The sequence below is a fragment of the Belonocnema kinseyi genome, chromosome 1, assembly GCF_010883055.1.
Source record: "Belonocnema kinseyi isolate 2016_QV_RU_SX_M_011 chromosome 1, B_treatae_v1, whole genome shotgun sequence".
Lineage (NCBI taxonomy): Eukaryota > Metazoa > Arthropoda > Insecta > Hymenoptera > Cynipidae > Belonocnema > Belonocnema kinseyi.
Window position 1 is genome coordinate 117,792,341 of NC_046657.1, and position 19,151 is coordinate 117,811,491.

The window sequence follows — 19,151 nt, forward strand, 5'->3', positions numbered from 1 at the left end:
GGAGAAGTGTTACACATTGTACTCTGACCCATCCCTACTCTACTCTACAGCTATATAAAGGCTCGCTCTATTCTTTGAGACAGTCCATATTCTTCAGTCTCAAAGTTACATCTGTAATTTACCATTGAATAAAGTCGCCATACCGAGTGATTCGGTATGACTCATTTTTAAAAAACCAACTTGACTACTTTCGGCATAACACGGTTCTCAATTTTTATTTTCAACCAGGCCGCATGAGACTTCCCGTTACTGACCTGTCTTCTTTCGAAGACTAACATGTGACCTGGGATACAACATGCGAAAACTTACGGGCTAAGCGCTCGTTATAAAAATTTGTATTTTCTTTTGAAATCCCGAAGGGCGAAAGGGGTGAAATCAGGGTAGTTCTGGCCCGTCCCAGGTTGCCCAAGTTACAGCTATAATTACTTCTGTCGGATGTGCCTCGACATTGCATAGCTGGGGTGATTCAGGTAGAGATACCTGCTAATTTTAATTTCATTTTGAAATGTGCAAAGTTTGGGTTGCTAAATCCCTTCTCCTGTTTTTCTACACCTGTCAGACAGGAACCTCGTCAGCACGTTACGTTAGTAAGGTGCTTTGAGGTCTTTTATATTATAAAAAGAAATTTTCAATTTGCATCAGACTTGATGCAGGTTCGAAGTTTCAACTTTAAATCAAGTATGTATTAATTCAAACCCTTCAATTGCGTAAAAAGCGAGTATTTTAGCTTTTTAATTTTTTTTTGCTGAGTGCACACTTTATGTGGTTTTGGCACTTCCCACGTCCTTCTGCCATTAAGCTACGGTGGAAGCATGTAGAATCAATTTGAAATAGATCAATGGGAGAATAACGAAGAGAACATAAGGATGGAAGAGAGAGATGAGTTGAGCGGTCGAGGTGAATTGAACTACTGTGGCTATAATGTATAGCTTGGTTGCATGCGCGAAAAGGACATGATTACGCGAGAATATGCGGAGGAAGAAAGGAGGCAGGACCGACCATGAAGCGTTCGGTCGCCGCGCGGATGTGTGTGTATATGTTCGCTTGCATTCATGCGCAACGTGCATTCCTTCTCTATTATCTTTCACAATACAAAAATTTTATCGGGGCTTAATCCTAGCTTAATATTAGTCTTAATTTTAAGTTCTAAGTCGATATATATTCATTATGATTAATGATGATATGTAGTTACTTCCAATCTGAAATTCTAATTTGAATTTTAGTGAAAATTTGGTCTGACATTTTATTTGTCAATCTCGAGTCAGCTCGTATGCTAACTTTTGCAGATGTTTAATTTCGAAATAAACTCGGTAATTTTTAATTGTAAATTATTATGACTTCATTTGCACCACATCAGGTTCAGTCAATGATTTCTAAAATTTTTTAGCAAATATCGTAGAATCTCTATTTTGTAGTAAGTTCAAGTAAAACTAGCGGCTAAGACTACTTCGACCGTCCAACTGTTTGTCTTGTTTTTATATTAAGTAAACAATATAATTACTCGGCGCGAATTGGACAATTATAACGTGGTCTTTCTAGTTAAACCGACGCGTTCCTCGCGTTCTTACATACTGGCAAATTCGGGAAACCCGAGTGGTTTCTACAATAAAACAGATCATTCTCACATTATTATTATCAAACTCGCATTTCTTACGCGTGACTTATCGTTGTAAAATTTAATACGTTGAAAATGTAAACAATTACATTGGAAGCGTGAACATACCGCTCGCCTCGTGTGCTTCAACACGAAAAGGTACCTGAAAAAACCAGGTCAAAACAAAAAACAAAAAATAGAACTCACTCAAAAAAGAAAAAAGTTGTGGTATGAACTGAAAAGTGAGTCTTAGCCACCCGCCATGAAGAAACAATTCAACAAAGAAATCTTAATAACAAGAAAAAAATGTGTTAGCATGACAAATTAAGTTTGATTTTTAATTTTAAGATTTATAGCTAAAAAACAATTTAAGAGATAAATTATACACTCGCAGAATTTTGTTCATGAAGCTCTTGTGCTTCACCCGACTTAAGTGGTAACAGACATAGCTTGGTGATCCGACGTTCATATTCGGAATTCGTAGGTTTAACTTTTACAGTACGAATCAAAACATCTTTACCGGTGTAACACTTAATGACACGACCGAGAAGCCAATTAGCAGGAGGGAGATTATCCTGTCGCAATAGAACCAGATATCCTACATTTATATTATACTTGTCATTGATTCACTTATGTCTTTTCTGCAATAAATAAAGATAGTCAATAGATCATCTACGCCAAAATGTCTGTGAAATGGGTTGTAATAATTCCCAGCGTGACAGTCTATTTTCAGGTGTAAACTCTAGCGAAGGCTCTAGCGAAGGCTCTAGCGAAGTCTCTAGTGAAGGCAAATGATGTTTAACGCTCTTCACTCCAGCCTCCTAAAAATACCCAAAATGAGGTGCAGAGGGTGGAACGGAATGCCACGCGATTCCTTCTGTAGCCAGCGTTCCTCGCGTTCTTACATACTGGAAAATTCGGGAAACCCGAGTGGTTTCTACAGCAATACAGATCATTCTCACATTACTATTGATCAAACTCGCATTACTTACGCGTGACCTATCGTTGTAAAATTTAATACGTTGAAAATGTATACAATTATATTGAAAGCGTGAACAGCAGAGCTTTGGAATACTGAGTTAGCAATCTTATTCCAAGAAAAGGCACGGAACAGAAGAAGAAGAATGTCAAGACGAAAAAGAAGATAACGATGCCTTCAAGAATTTCATTTTTATTCATTCGCTTAGGAGGGCACAGTTAATCCGTAATTTTCTAAAAAAAGTTAAACCAGCTATTTTCTTATTCGTTGCATCAATTTAGGGCTGGGGGGATAAGGCATACTGTTACGACTGAGTCAAGGAAAAATAAACGTTTTTGACATTGTTCTTATTTTCTTTCAAGTGTTCCAGAGGTTCAAAACGCCAATTCTTATCATCTTCGAAGAATTTTTTATTGCGTTTGTATTATTGTAAGATCGTTACTTGACTCTCTTCTGACTAAAGATGTCACGCTTGCTCTTCGCTAATCAACGCTGAAAATGTGTTTCAAACAAATACGAACAACAGTTTTATGAGACCAACTGCAAATTATACCATTTTGAGATTTATTATTTTCTTTTTTAATGCAAGATACACATATCTTTTTCCTTACAAAATTTTTTTTTGACTCATATTTATTTTTTCGATTTACGATTGGACCGTAAGACATAAATAATTTAAAAATCTACGATTAGAAATCAATAAATATCAATGGTCGAAGAAAGGATTGATTTGTTTCATCAAATCATTTTACAAAATTTGTAACTCCTACTTATTTATACCACTTCTACTCCTTTCAATTAGAAATAGGACAGGCTCATAAACCCTGTATTGAGACAAAGAGAGATTTTAACGGAGAGGACAGGAAAAGCTAGAACATACCTTTCACTTGTAGTTCACCCTTTTCTGCCTTCACCGTCCGTATGTCTAAACATTTCACACTCCACACCTTCGGCTGTTGGTCCGTCCGTTACTTTAAATTTCCCCTTTCTTTTCTTAGCCATTTCCGTGTCTCAAAAATTCTCCTGGAATGGCAACTTGATCCTCCATACTCACGATACCGTTTACTATGCTTGGTCAGTAATTACTTAAAAAGCATATCCCTATACATATGGTCTAAACTTTCTAAGAGCCCAGACTACGGCTGAACATTCTTTTTTTTTAAGCAGAATATTTCGATTCTGCTTCATTGAGACCTCTACTTGCAAAAACTATTACATAATTTTCGCCGTTTATTGTTTGTGTTCAAACAGCCCATAACCCAATATCACGCGAATCAGTTTCAAGTTAAAAATGACTTGCAAAATCAGGAAAGGTTAATATTGGTGCTGTTGTTAGTAAGTGTTTAATTGTTGTAAATGCCTGTTCCTGTTTGTCAGGTCATTCCCACTTCATTCCCTTTTTCAAAAGCTTTTTTAATGGTTGTATTATTTCAGCAAATTTTGGGTTGAATTTCCTATACCAAGAAGCCATTTCTATCAGTCTTTAAGACTGTTTAATTGTTTTTGGCCTTAGAAAATTTAAAACTGGTTTGATTTTTTCTTCATGTAATTTTAATTATTTTTCATTTAATTTAAATTCCAAGTATTTTATTTCCGAACATACAAATTCGCATTGATCCAAACCTATTATTAAATCTTCACTTTTAATTTCATCTAAAACAAGTTCTTAGTATTTTAAATGTTCTTCAAACAAATTTGAGACCATAATTATATCATCGACATAACAAAATACATGCGGCTTTAATTCTGGTGTTATTATTCTGTCCATAAGGCGCGGGAATGTGGCTGGAGCATTTGTTTATCCAAATGGCATCCTCTTAAACTGATACATTTCTTTGCCCGGAACAATAAAAGCTGTTATCGGTTTAGATTCTTCATCCAAAAGTATCTGATGATATGTTAAACGAAGATCTATTTTTGTCATGGATCTTGCTGATCTCAGTGTGTCTCATATTTCAGACATTTTTGTTAAATTCTATTTTGATTTTCGTTTTTAATATATATATATACGTTTTTCTTAATTGCCATTCCAGACTTGTTCGTGGCCTTAATTTTTCAAATAATTGTCTAATTTCTGTTAGAAAAGCATGAATATCTTGGTTTTTTTCTGGTTTCTCCAATTTCCTGACGTGTTTTGAATATTCAGGTATAGTAAATCAACTATGTTTACCATATATGTATAGTTCGCTTTTGTCTGTTTGGGTTTGGTGTACTTTCTGTATGCGTTTGTGTTTGTGTCGTCGTTTTCGGGATTGCACCTTTTGTTTTATTTATCTCTGTTGCCCGCCAATCTAATTATTTTTTAACCGTCACCAATTAAAAATTTCTGTCTATTTACGGTCTTTCATTCCAACTTTCTACTTGATTGACCTTCTCTATTTTTATGAGTCATCAGTGCTTGCGCGTTTTCTTCCTCGTTTATTATTTCTTTTGCTAGCATATTTCCATCACTTTCTCTGACCTTTTCCGCCGGATTTGCCATTTTCGTGATTATTTTAATTTTACTTGATCTTAAACGCATTTGATTTTCTTTATTTCTTTTACCCTCTATTACCGACTAGTTCAGAGTTTTTACGGCCTGCCTAGAAACCTGTGCGTTCACTCAGGTGAACGTCTCAGTTTTTACTACTGCGAATTTAAGTGTGGCCTAACCACGTAGAGAAAGCATTCACTGGGGGTGGGAAATGCTGGGGTTGTTTGGATTGCGTTACTGGTTTCTATTCTCAAGTGTCAACTTCTGTTACGGACGCCGATTTCTATTCTAACTTTTTTATTTATTACTAAATTTTCTGCTAGTTTTTTACTAACTTTCTTATCTTTTCAGTTCTATCTTGTTTTCTCCTATTTCCGCAATGATTTTATTAATTTAGGTTTATTCTATTCTAAACCCTTCTCTTACTCAATCCTGCTACAAGGAGTACGAGTAAGGCGTTTTTTGTCAGGGTGATTATCATTTTTTGTTGACGATGGTGAAACTTCATATTGGGTTGTTGTCTAACTAACGTATTATCGGACATATATAACAGTCTACCCGCACGTTCTCGGAGCTAAATTATATATCTACCCGCACTTTTCTAGTAAAATTTTTCCAAAACAACTTCACAAAAACAAAATATTTAAATATTTTTCCTTCGGCGTTTTTTAATTCAAAATTCTCTTCTCAGATGGCACAAATATATAACTGCTTTTAAAAATTCATCATTCATTTTACTTAGGTTCTCGATTAAGGAGGATTTTGGACGGATTGTAGGTTTTTAGGAGAGCGCCAAATTTGTGAGGGATCTCGCAAATCAAGGGGAAGGATTGGGATTTTAAAGTCGAGAAGCGGGTGAAATCTATGAATGGAGGCAATTAATGTAATATATTGGGTTTTATTAACCAAATTACAATTGATTAGTAGGATCTGCTAGCCCACGAGCGATGTTAAATCTCGCCGGTTATCCCTAAGAGCAGGCTTCATCGGTCTTGGTTGCGGGGAGGGTGGTTTCGAAGGTTTCCGGTGAGTTCAGAGCTAGAAGACGGTGGCGTCGTTGGGTTAACACTCGGGATTACGGAACGTTAGCATGAGCTGACCACGGGTACGTGCAGGGAGCACAAGATTGGGTTCTCGGTGCCCAGGTTTTGGTTATTAGGACTGGGAAGTGGTGTTCTCCCCTCCTGCTCCTAGTTCGCAGGACCGTATAGTAGCAGGGTGCTTGTGACTTACCATGAACACTTCATCTTCTCCGGAGAAGAATGGAGATCCGCCTGAAGATGGCTGTTGTGCCTGAGAGCTTCTCGCAAGGAAAGTACAGCATGAAAAAAGCAGCAGTCGTAGAAGCAACCCTCGAGAAAATGATCGCCGGGGTAAAACCTGCCGAAATTAGCCCGAGGTTTGAGGACTGACGGTATAAGGGTGGTGTGCTGAACGTCGTCTGCGCGGATGAGATGTCTAGGACATCTAGGACATTCGTCCTCCTCAGGAGGATGAATGTTTAAAACCCCACATTAACGACGGAGGCTCGGACTATAATCGACGTGAAGAGAGACACCAAATCAACCTAGTTAATCTTGAGTGTGAACCCTTCAGTCGTCGAGAACGTAGAAGAGGTCGATTGTAGACCTTATCTGGGGATGACAAGGATCCAGACGAAGATCCCGTCTGAGCGTAAGAACGCTACGGGGGTAGCAGAAGAGCAGCCGCCTTCGATACAGACGAAGGATGGTGCTGCTTCATAGTGAACAACGCCAATTCTTCACGTTTGAATTTCATCAAAATAAATCTTCATCACTGTAAAGCTGCAATTTGCCATCCTAAGCAGGCGTGTTACAGTGGAAAATACGGCGTTTGCACTAATGCAAGAGCATTGGTACTGCAAGAAGGAGGTGAAAGACATAAGCCAGAAATACGGCTCTATTGTATAAAATAGATCTGAGGATATCTCCCGGACAGCCATATATGTTAGGAGGGATGTCGACTTTTTCAGCTTAACGAGTTTCAGTAATAGAGACCTGGTAGCGATTATAGTCGAACATCGAAGATAAGGAAAACAACCTCTAGTGATGCGCATCATACGATGTGGAGCAGTAAGAACATCAACAGTAGAAATATACACCAACCTTTTTGACGACTAGATTTCAGAAGGTTATTGACATAACTTTTTGCTCCGTATCCATTAGCGAGGCATTTGGTGATTGGCATGTGTTCCCTGAGACAAACGTGTCAGTTCACAGGCATATGTGTTTTTCGCCGACAGCTGACTTATTTGATTCAATCGGGTATAGGAACCCAAGAGCGACCGACTGGGGAGGGTACAGGGAAGATCTCGGAGAGGCCTTGGCAAGTATACCCGAAAGGATTAGATCAATTGATCAGTTGGGGTTTTCTGTGGATACAGTATATAAATCAATGAATAAATCGCATGAGGACAACTGTCCTCTTTGAATTAGGATACCAGATAAGGATGTCCCTTGGTGGAAATAAACTTCAGGATCTGGGAAGAGAAACAAGAAGACTATGTAATAGAGCTAAGAAAACTGGTAATGGGATAAACTTTAGAGAATCTTAAAGAAAACCCCAGCCTTTCAACTGAAGGCATTAACACTGCCCACAGGGGTTATGACAGAAGCGGTTAGCAAAATCCTAGAACACCTCATGAAGGTGTACGTTCCTGGTTCCGTATCTGGATATCGGTAGAAGGAAGAGGCGCATGTACTGAATTCCACTGACGGCCCGGATCAAAGGGCCAATGGGAATAATTGGAGAATAGCGAGCTGGATTGTCACTCAATAAAAAATAAAATGGGTTGTTCGACGTTTTGATCCACACAAGGCCACAGGAGAAGGCGGTATTTTTCCTACGTTGATCCGAGAGGGTTTGGATACCATAGGCATGTATAGCTATGGGATATACCCCTGAGGGATGAAGGAAGGTCAGAGAGATTTTTATACCAAAGCCGAGGAGGAACTCGTACTATTAGGCTAAGTCATTTAGACCAAATAGTCTAACTTCATTTATTTTGAAAACATTAGAAAAGTTAGTATATTTTTACTTGAAGGAGGAAATATTACCAGAAAGAACTTTTCATAGTAATCAATTTGCCTCGCAGAAAGGTAAATGCACTATTGACGCACTTCATGCATTTATCTCCCGCGTTCAAAAAGCGGGGAGAGAAGGGGATGTAGCGATAGCAGCATTTTTAGACATAGAGGGTGCTTTCCGTAACACCTCAATGAATTCTATATTCAATTCTGCGAGAATCATGGTATATGTTTCACAGCTAGTAGGTGAATTCGTTCTATGCTCTGCGACAGAATTGTCCAATCTTCACTCCACAGAAGCAGCGTGAGCGCAAAGATTAAAAAGGGGTGTCCACAGGGAGGATTATTGTCATCCAACCTATGGGCACTTGTCATTGACGATTTAATAAGAAAATTAAGTAAGTCAGGCTCCTATACACAGGGATATGCAGATGACCTTGTTATCCTGATAACAGGAAAGTCTGAAGGGACTGTAGTGGAGCTCATGCAGAGAGCTCTCAATATTACCGAGGGTTGGTGCAACCACCATGGCTTATCTGTTCATCCAGATAAAACTGAATTTTTGGTATCCACGTTACACAGAAAACTACCTGATTTCGTGAATCCTAAGTTCTATGTCAAGAAAGTCGAATTCTCCACTTCAGCTAAGCATCTAGGTATCATTTTCGATTCAAAATTAACCTGGAAGCTGGAACATGTTAATGCGATAGTTAAAAAGGCCAAAGCTTGCAGAGCTCTGGGCTTGCATAGGCCCAATTGGAAAAACTTGGGGATTAAAGCCCAAGGTAGTGTACTGGTTATATAGGTAATCGTCAGACCTATCATAACCTATGCCACATTATTCTGGGTGACAAGAACCATTCTGGTAAGTTATAGGAATCAGCTGGAGAGCCTGCAAAGGGTCTTTTGCCTCCAAATTGCTTGATCAATTATAACCACTCCAACGGCAGCATTGAAGACTATTTTGGGTATACCACCGCTACACATTCTGTTCAGGCAGAGGGCCGTCGAAGAGGCATACATACTCTCACTGAAAGAGAGTGATAGTAATATCGACGACATTGACCTGCATGACTCAATAAAGAGCGTGCTTACAGGTGATGACATCTTACGCATGCACTACGATTACATGCTAAAGGAATACTCATTCATGAAGCCATTCAAAGTGGTAATCCTAAAAAGGGAAAATTGGCATGATGAGCAAAAGAGAAAAAATTTTTTACACCACGGGAGGACTCATTTGGTATACCGACGGTTCAAGAGATCCCCTAGGGTCCGCAGCTGGAATATGTGGGATGAAGCCCAGTGCTGAAATAACAATCGCACTGGGTAAATTCACTACAGTATTCCAAGCTGAAATCATAGCAATCAAGACCTGCCTTGAGGAGATTTGTAGGCGGGGTTTCACCAATCACGACGTTTTTATATGCTCTGCCATTCAGGCTGCGTTGAGAGCCCTTAAATCAGAGTAATTTACATCCAGACATGAGAACATTGCGGGCAAAGAAAGAGCAGTTGATGTTGCAAAAAATGGGGCTACGAAGATCCTCATTGGACCTGAACCATAGTGCGGAATCTCGTATGCTTCAGTTAGGCATGCTATTGAAAGGTGGCTCCTGATATGGTATGCGGAGTACTGGAGGGTGGCTAAGTTTATGATACACTCGAAAAAGTTTATCAATGAACCATGCTTAGGAAAATCTAAGAAACTCCTGAACATGGAAAGAAAAACAGTTGAAAATAGTGGTAGAAATGCTCACGGGCCATTGCCATCTAATGTAGCACTTAAATAATATGAAGGTCGACAGCAACCCTCTCTGTCGTAAATTTAGCTTCCGGTAGAAGACAGCACATCACATCTTATGTGACTGTCACTTGTTAGTAGGCCTCACGGTGAAACATTTGGTAATCACTTCTGCGAACCAGAGGATTTCGAAGATATCTCCTATTCAGCTATATGCGTATATATAGAGAAAACTGGCCTCCTTATAGAGGCTTATATTTTAAAGGTTAAAGTACAATAGGATACAATAGGTAACCTCAGTTCTATGGGCTTGAATGACCCTACCCATCCGTAATTATAGTAATAATAGTAAAAGTGGGGTATTTTGCTTGACTAAGGGATATTTATGTTTGATGGACGGCAAAACCGCGGGAACAGAAAACTGATGGCATTCTAAAAGTAATTGATTTATATATTATATGTATACATAGTAAATATTAGTCCTTCACTTACATACTTAGCATTTTATTCCGGGCATCTCAAGTGTTGCTTGATAGTACTGGTGTGACCGGATGCTCTTCGTTCTGTAAATTTGACCTTCTTCTTGATTTCCTGCAGGTTCTCTTTATTACTTTTCTGTTTTTATACGAAACTATTATTCTCACTGTTACAAATATTCTGAAAGTAGTCAAGTTATCACCTGAATTTTTCCTCTTTTATGTGATTGTTGTTCTTCGAAATCAAATAATTGATTGTCAATTTTCTCTCCTGATGTTCCATGTTGATTTTCTTTCCAATTTTTGGCCGATTGTATTTGCATTTGATTTTCTGAATCGGATACAATATTTGCAAATTTTTGTGTCATTGGTGATATATTTATTATATTTAATGATATGTCTGGGCTGTATATGTATTCTCCTTTTTTCGGTGTATAGTTATTCCTCGTAACATAGTACTCCTCGTGTTTCACTTATGTTTAAACTAAGTTAACCAGGCTTGAAGTGGCGGTATTTTTATCCAAAACGAGTTTTCATGTAAAAGGATTCTAATACTTCAATTTTGTAATGCTCCCAGGGATGATTTGATTAACATTGTAACTTCACACGAGTTTCTAACTGATGCTGCGTGTATGGGTTGAGCTGCTTTGCAAATAGTATTATATACAGTTTTTATGCAAGAATTCAGATATTCTTGATCCAATACAGAGAATTTCTGATCGTCAAGTGATGCCGCTATGTATGATTGTTTTGGTAATATATATGCTGTTACTGGTGTATTTATAATCAGTTGTTGATGTACCGGATAAGTATGCATTTGATCAAATTGGTAATATTTTCTTTTCATTAGTGAAAAATCTACTTCTTCGGCTTTGATATTTTTACTAGGTATTGGGAATTCATAACTACTAATTTCTTTATGTATCCCTGCTATAATCTGTTGTAGTTAGTTTGTGGCTATTATGGCTGGATGTACTCTTTTCTCTTTAGTGTTTTCTATGATTGTTGTAATTTGGGACAGAGTGTTAAATAAATGATCGAAACCAATTTTTCGAAAAAAAATTAATCTTTTATATTAATATATTATTACTTTATACTTTAATATTTGTCCACATGTTCAAGTATACAATTATTTGTTATTACACAATCACTAGACTATTTATAATCGCACGCTATGAAAATTTTTATTTTCCGCGGTTTCGAACCCTATATATTTCGCATTCCTAGCGCCTAAAGCCTCACGGCTAACCTAGCTTAAAGTATGAAAAAAATCTGAAATATAACCTACAGCTGTGCAGGGCCGTCTGTAATTTTTGGTGTCCCATTATATAAAAAATGTTTCTAAGCTTTCAAGATATTTTTTAAGATTTTAGAGAAATCAATGTATATTTTAAGAAATTTTATCGATTTCAAACGATTTCGACAAATTTCCGAAGATTTCAAGAGATTTAACAGATTTTAAAGAATTCAAGAACATTATTTATGTTTTAAAATTACTTTAAAATCTTTAAAATTATTTAAATTCTACTGATATTCCTTAAAAATTCTTCAAAACTACTTAAAATCTTTGTGCAATGATTCGATTTCTTTTCAATATAAAAAAGTCCGATCGGTTAGATTTGAACGCGCGTTCCTCAGTATGCCACCCAAAAAACACCAAAGTACTTTCATAAATAACTGGACGACTTAAAATTTAATACTCTTGCTGGTTTATTTACTTGACACTCGGGTTTCACTGTTATAAAACAATTCAGTGAAAAAAAAGGTTGATAATAAATTTCATTTCTAATGAAAAAGCGAAAATATTGATTTCATAAAGTTTTTCCACCTTGCAAATGTGATGTCAAAGCATCCATTACAAAAAATAAAAAAATAGAGCAAAGTAAAGTTTTTGCACCAAAATCGGCCATATGTAGAAGACTCCTAATCAACGTGAGATACCAAAATTATCTGCGTCTCGTTTTCCATATTTCGCTGACGCAAGTAGAGTAAAATTAAATATAATGGATATAACACCGCACAATTTAATATCCGATGCAAATTTAGCGGATAATTCATATCCTACAATCAAAAGTATCATGCCACTTTTTTACTGTTTACCTGTTCGAAATATTACTTTAGTTCTGAAAAGATTTTCGTCCTGAATTCTTTTAATATTATATGATATTTAAATCGCTTGGTCGTAACGTAATCAAACTCGATTCTTAGAGCGTTGCTTAGAAGTTTAAAATAAATAATACGAATTCTCATATAGAATGTCGAAAGATCGAAATAGGAATACTTTGATAATTCTCTTATGAAGTTCCATTTAATAATTTTGTAATACTTGATTGAATACTTAAAGAAATTTACATTAATTTTTTCTTAATTCGTTTGTCATGAAAATTTAGTTAGAAAAGGATTCGCCCCGAGTTCGTGATTTATTCATTTGAGTTTCTTTATGAATTACTTCGGACGGTCGTAAAATGTTCAATTTCGAAATACTTTAGAAGCTCATTAGAGATTCTTTAAGAATACTTGCACGAGCTCAAAATTAGTTAAAACTGGATAAATATAATCCTTTTTATATTAGTTATATCTAATTTACGAATTCAATGACATAATTCATATTGTATTCTCACTTCAGAACTAATTGAGGGTTATTTCTGAATAGGCTTGCCGTCCGGGCAAGTTTTTGGCTGCTAGGTTTTTAATTTCGGATAATCTTAATATTAAATCCTTCAAATAAGACCCATACGTTTCTAGCTTTTCGTAGGAAGGGAACGAACCGGGAGTGCGCGCTATTTTTCCGAATATTAATTCAAAAGGTGTACATTTAGTTGCTTATACTAATACTGCATTACTTCTTTCCGAGGACCCATTTGCTTATGGTCGATATGCAGAGGTGGTTATTTGGTTAATTCTAAATATTTTGGATAAATTTCTTAGGAGGCTACTTATAAGAACACTTACGCGATCGGTTAAAATGGCTTTTGTTGTACCATATTGTGAAAATAAATTTTTAGCTAGAGCACGCGCTATTGTTATTGCACCTATGTCGGGTATTGCTACAGCGATACAATATTTTGATAATATGTTTTACATTGTGAGGATGTATCTATTTTTTGCGCGTATAATTTTTTCTTCTTAACAAACACCGCATTTTCGCACATAAACCGTTACTTGTTCCTTTTTTTCTGGTCACATGAACCTTTCTCGTATTCGTCAATAAGTTTTATTTACTCCCTTGTGTCCTCCTATCTTACTTTGATGATTTTCGATTATTATTTGTTCGCGGTCCTCTTCGTGTGGTAGACATACATTCTCATAACAAATCATGATTTAGAAAAATCGTGTAAATTTTGTAACGGCCTCGGGGAGTTAGGAGCACCTGTCCTCCTCAGGATGTTGCTTTTTGATTTCTAAATTTTCAATGGCCTTTATATCTATTAGCAGTCGCCCTATTGGCCTTGTGAATTCACAATCTTCAGAGAGGAAATGTACCTAATTTCAAGTGGACTCATGCCTATTTGTCGTCGCTTGTAAGTTTCGTCAGAGTTTTTGGGTAAATTTGAGGTCTCTTTTATTTCGTAGGTTGCAGAAGTGGTGTGGATAAAGCTTCAGGTAATCCACAAGCCGATGGGCGAAATTTTGCTAATTCATCCGGCGATTTAGGCGTTTGAGGTCCAAATGTTACATTTTTACGTTGCCTAATCTCAACAATTGTTATTTGTGCTGAAGGGGATTCTTCTTGTTTATGGAATTTCTGGATCCATTTCTTCTTCTGATAAAGCCATGATACTTCTATAAGCTTTCTCGTTTCCTTCTGTTTCTTCGTCTTTTTCCCATTCTTTATCGGCTTTTGTATACAATTTTCCACGTTTATATTTAAAGTCATATTCGTAATCCCTCAATTTTAACTTCCATCAAATCATTCTCTCTCCCGGATCTTTCACTGAATCTATCCATTTTAATGGTTCATGAGCACTGACTAATGTAAATTTTCTTTTATATACGTGAGGTCGACACTGCGAAATTGTATATATAACAGCGAGATACTCATTTTCGGTAGTTGAGTAACTGCATTCTGCACTATTTAATACATGAAAGTAATATGATATGGGAAGGTCTATGTTGTCTTTTTCTTGTCTTAACACCGCACCGACGGCATATCCTGAGGCATCTGGAGTTATAGTGAAACGTTTCTGAAAATCTGGATATTGCAAAATTGGACTTACACATAAAACTTGCCTTAGTATTTCAAAACTTTCTTCTTCTTCTGGACTCCAAATGAAGGGTGCCTCTTTTTTTAAATTGGTTAAAGCGTTCGTTTTTGCTGCAAAATCTTTGATGAATTTTCTGTAATATCCTACGAGCCGTAGAAATTGTTTAATATTTTTATGATTATTGGGAGTGAGAGAATTTTCAAATTCTTCAATTTTCTTTGGGCCAGCCTCAACTCCTTCATCACTGATTATGTGACCTAGATACGCAATTTCTTTACAAAAAATTCGCTCTTTTCTGGTTGAATTGACAGGTTTGCTTTACTTAGTCTATTCAGAAGGCGTTTTACTTTTGTGTCGTGTTTTTCTAAGGCTTCTGCATGGATTACTATGTAATCGATATATACAAATAACTTGATACTCGTAGTGTGTATTCAAAAAGGAATAAGCGGTTTAAGGACTATCTGCAGGGTTTAGTTCAATTTAATTGTACCCGCTAACTAAATCAAAAAGTGTAAAATATTTGGCCTTTCTTATTGATCTATAATTTCTGCAAGACTTGGAAGTGGATAGGCATCTCCAATAGTTTTTTCGTTTAAATATCGAAAAATATGGATGGGGACATCATTGCTTATATGTATTCTGTTTTGAACTACGGTTGTGGGGGTTAACGATTCTCTCGTTAAATGAAATACTTCTGGGTACTCTGGAAAGATTACAATTACATGATCTTTTTTTCTTGATTTAAATTAATTAACTTTAAGATGTCCAGAAATGCCTGTACTCTATTTTATGGGGGTTCATAATTTTTGTCGGTACAATACTCGTCCAGGTCATCTCCGGGAAGGTGGTGATATTTAAAACGAATAAGTTCTTGATTTTTGATTTTAACCTCGAAATCCTCTTCTATTTGATACTATTTGATACTATTGCTTCCCCCATTAATATCCCTTCTCTTGATTTTATTAACCGCAAATATCCTTCCTTCATATAATTATTTAATACTTTTACGGAAACCACCTGTCGCGATCTTGCTTTTATTTGGACGTTTCCTAGTCCAGCTCATTTGTAATGAATTATTTGATCTTGTGCACTTTTTTATTTACTATGAATAACATAAACTGGCCCGTGATATCTATTGAATTAGTTTCGTTATTTAACAACTCTCCTTTTAAAGAGTTTAATTTTATTACATTAATATCGGCTCTAGTGTCGACTAAAAATGTGGCTTTCTTATCAATAAAGTATGATGAGAAAAGCTCAACTACTGGAGATTCTCGACCGAGTTTTGTGTGGTAAATGTTTCTTTCTCCATTAAAATTCGCACGCTTGTCTGACGCTCTTGTTTCATCTCGCCCGTCGTTGCGTCCGTACGGCGAGCGGCGTTGTAGATGAAAGTCTCTTTATTTCCGTTAATAGGGGACTGAGAACGAGGCAGGGTATTTATTCCTCCGTTATTATAATTAGGATTAGGATATCCATTGTTAGGTATAGGATAAGAATAAGGATAATGATTATAGGGCATATAAGGATGTTAATAAGGAGTGTACCTATTTTGGTAGTTAGAAGCCAGATACGAGTAGGGTTGTTTTATTATTCCCGAAGTGTAGGGTTTTGAGTCCGAATTTTTATAGGATTCTATATTAGTTGAATATCGGATATAAGGACTTAGACTACGGTATCTTGATACTGAATAACTGGCTTGAGGGTACTTTGATTCACGGTAAAAATTTACGGGATATTGAGAGCTCAACTGCTGTCTTGCATCGTACTCAAGCGAGACTTTTAGAAATGAATCTAATTTCTGGGGGTTTCTTGCGTCCATAAGGTCTGATATACTATCCGGTAATCCTCGTTTAAAAGCTTCCAGAGCACAATCATTAAGCGGAGCTAGCAATTGCTCGACATTGGGATATTTAGCTTTAAGAGCTGCTCGCGTTCCTGATTTAACTAAAATAACTCTATCAACAAATTCGCTGACATTTTTTTCTCGGGTCATGCGAATAGTCGATATTTCATGTAAATACCATAAATATGTTTTACGGGGTGAAAATCGTTGTTTCAAGTGTTTAATTAAATAATTTAAAGTCATAAAAGCTTTTCCGTGAATGCTATCTCGAGCCGCCAATTTTAATCGAGCTAATACCGCTTTTAGGCACTGTGTTTCACAGTTGGCCGACATTGATAATTTTCCGTTTATGATGTATTGAATAAAGTCTCTAACGGACATGTTTTTACCGTCGTAATTAGGGTTGTCTACTACCCCTCGTTGTAAAGAAAGCATTCTGTCATAGAGGTGATCATACCCTTATTGAGTGTGCGATTGATATCGCCAGTAAATTGAGTTTGATTATTTTCGTTAGGCATTTTTTGGTTTATCGGTTTTAATATTGAGTGAAATGAAGTTTTTTTATTTATTGAAGAAACTCGGGAATGGATAAGTTTAATTGTTCCAGAAACGTTCGTCTGACTATTTCAGAAATTTTTTTCAGAATTTCTAATGTTACAACGTTAAATTCCACGATTGCGTTCAATGTTGAAAGTTAGACTGTGCCAATAGTTGATATTGACTTATTTGGACAGATCAAAACTTTTGAGTAGTCAATTTCGATAAATAGTGATATTTTAATTAATTAAATTAAATTAATTTTCAAGGTTGGGTCGAACACAAAATCACCTATGTTGTTTCAAAAATAGTTTGTATAAATCGATGCTATTACCTTAGGCTTTTGTTTGTCTATAATCTGAGATAAATAATTAGTCATTTATTTGTAAAGCCAGAAAGTTCTTCAAAGGTTAAACGTCGAAACAGGGATGAGTTTCTATAACAAAATGAATTGAAAATAAATTACAATATTTTATTTTTATTACAATATTATAAATAATTGTTCAAATTCAAAAGTTTGCAATTTTTAATGATTCAATTTTGAACGATTTTAAGTATAAATTATTTTTATTGGACTAATCTTAAAATATTCAATTTTTAAGGTTTTGTCCTTGCACTATTTTCTAAATTTTTAATCTGAAATCATTCAATTTCGTGATTCTTCAATTCAAAAGAAAATTGTGTGAAAGGAAAATCTTTTTCTTCAGAATCTGTGGTAACTAATTTGGAGTTGTTTTTTGTGGTACAGAAAAAGTTTAATACAAAAGATTTGAATCTTTCTTACCTTTTTCTTTTGACGTTTCTTCTCGTGTATTTGATACCTTTTTGGGGGGGTTTTGGATTTGGATTCTTTATAATTATCTTTAAAATCTTAGCGCTGATCTGCATTTTTCCTTTTGCTAGCAGCCACCAGATTAGGGCAAACTTCTTTCCGCTTAAAGCCATTTCGATGTTATCACTTTAATATTTATTATTTAGAACGAATTAAACTGTTGCTTTCACAAAGTCTGGTGATGGAATTTTAGAGAAAACAACAAAGTATCTGTCACAAGGGCGCAGGCGTAGAGGCAACGAGGCCACATATTTTGTGCGTTAAAATTTAAGAGCGTTAAAATAAAATTTAAAAATTCTACGGAGAATATGGAGCTTTAAATGAGACATAAGTAAAACTCAAGAATATAGAGACAAGACCTTCAATGTAGGGGCTGAAGCTTATACAAAAGCAAAATAGAATGAAAATATCTTTAGGAGTGGCTACGTAGAAGCTAGTAGAATAAACAGCCGCAAAGTAGGGACAATACTTCCACTTGGTGCGTCAAAGTAGGGCCTATATTTCGACACGGGTACTTCTCCTATAAAAAGTTGATTCATAACCAATATGTAGTTGTTATAATAATCTTGTAGGACCTTTAAGAAGTAACATTCTTCTTTGTGTGTATTGTTTTTATATCGTACATTGTTTGACTTAAAATGTTCATTTTATTTTATTTTCTGTTGTTGTGAAAATGCGATAAATCTGGTGATTTTTTTGTTATCAAAAAGTAATGGGGATAAATTTTTGGCATTTTCGTGCAATATAAATAGCCGTAAATGCAATTTAAAATTTTTTTGAAAATGGTCTCCAAAATTTTGAAAATGTTATAGCTTTTTGAATTTTAATCTGAAGTATTTAATTAACTTACTCAATCTTTTTTTTAGTCTCTAAACGCGTGTGCTCAAGTACAATGCAATGCTATTAGTCGTTCGAAAGTTTTTCAGTACACAGACGATGACAACGCCGGGAAGATTTTTTGTCAAAAATGTATCTTTTTTGATAAACAATTAATTTTCTTGGACACCAATTCACTTTTCTAGTTTAAAATTGAACTATTTTGTTAAAAAATCATCTATTTTGTTTAAGATTGGTCTTTTTCGTATAACGCTTATCTTTTGGATTTAAAATTAAACTATTCAGTACAAAATAATTTTTTTTCGGTTGAAGATTTGTGATTTTATTTAAAAATTAATTGCTTTGCATCAAAATTTACCCATTTTGTTGAAAATTTCCTGTTTTTAAATCATAACTTTGTTTAGAAATTATCATTTCAAGTAATTTTTAGTGGTCAGAAACAATGATTTCAATTTAAATAATGCAATGGAAAAATTGTAAAATTCTAACTTGTCACCTGTTTAAAAAATACAGCCTTTAAAATTTGATAATCAACTTACTTTTCTTCATGTTAAATACAAATTTTTATTTTATACAATAAG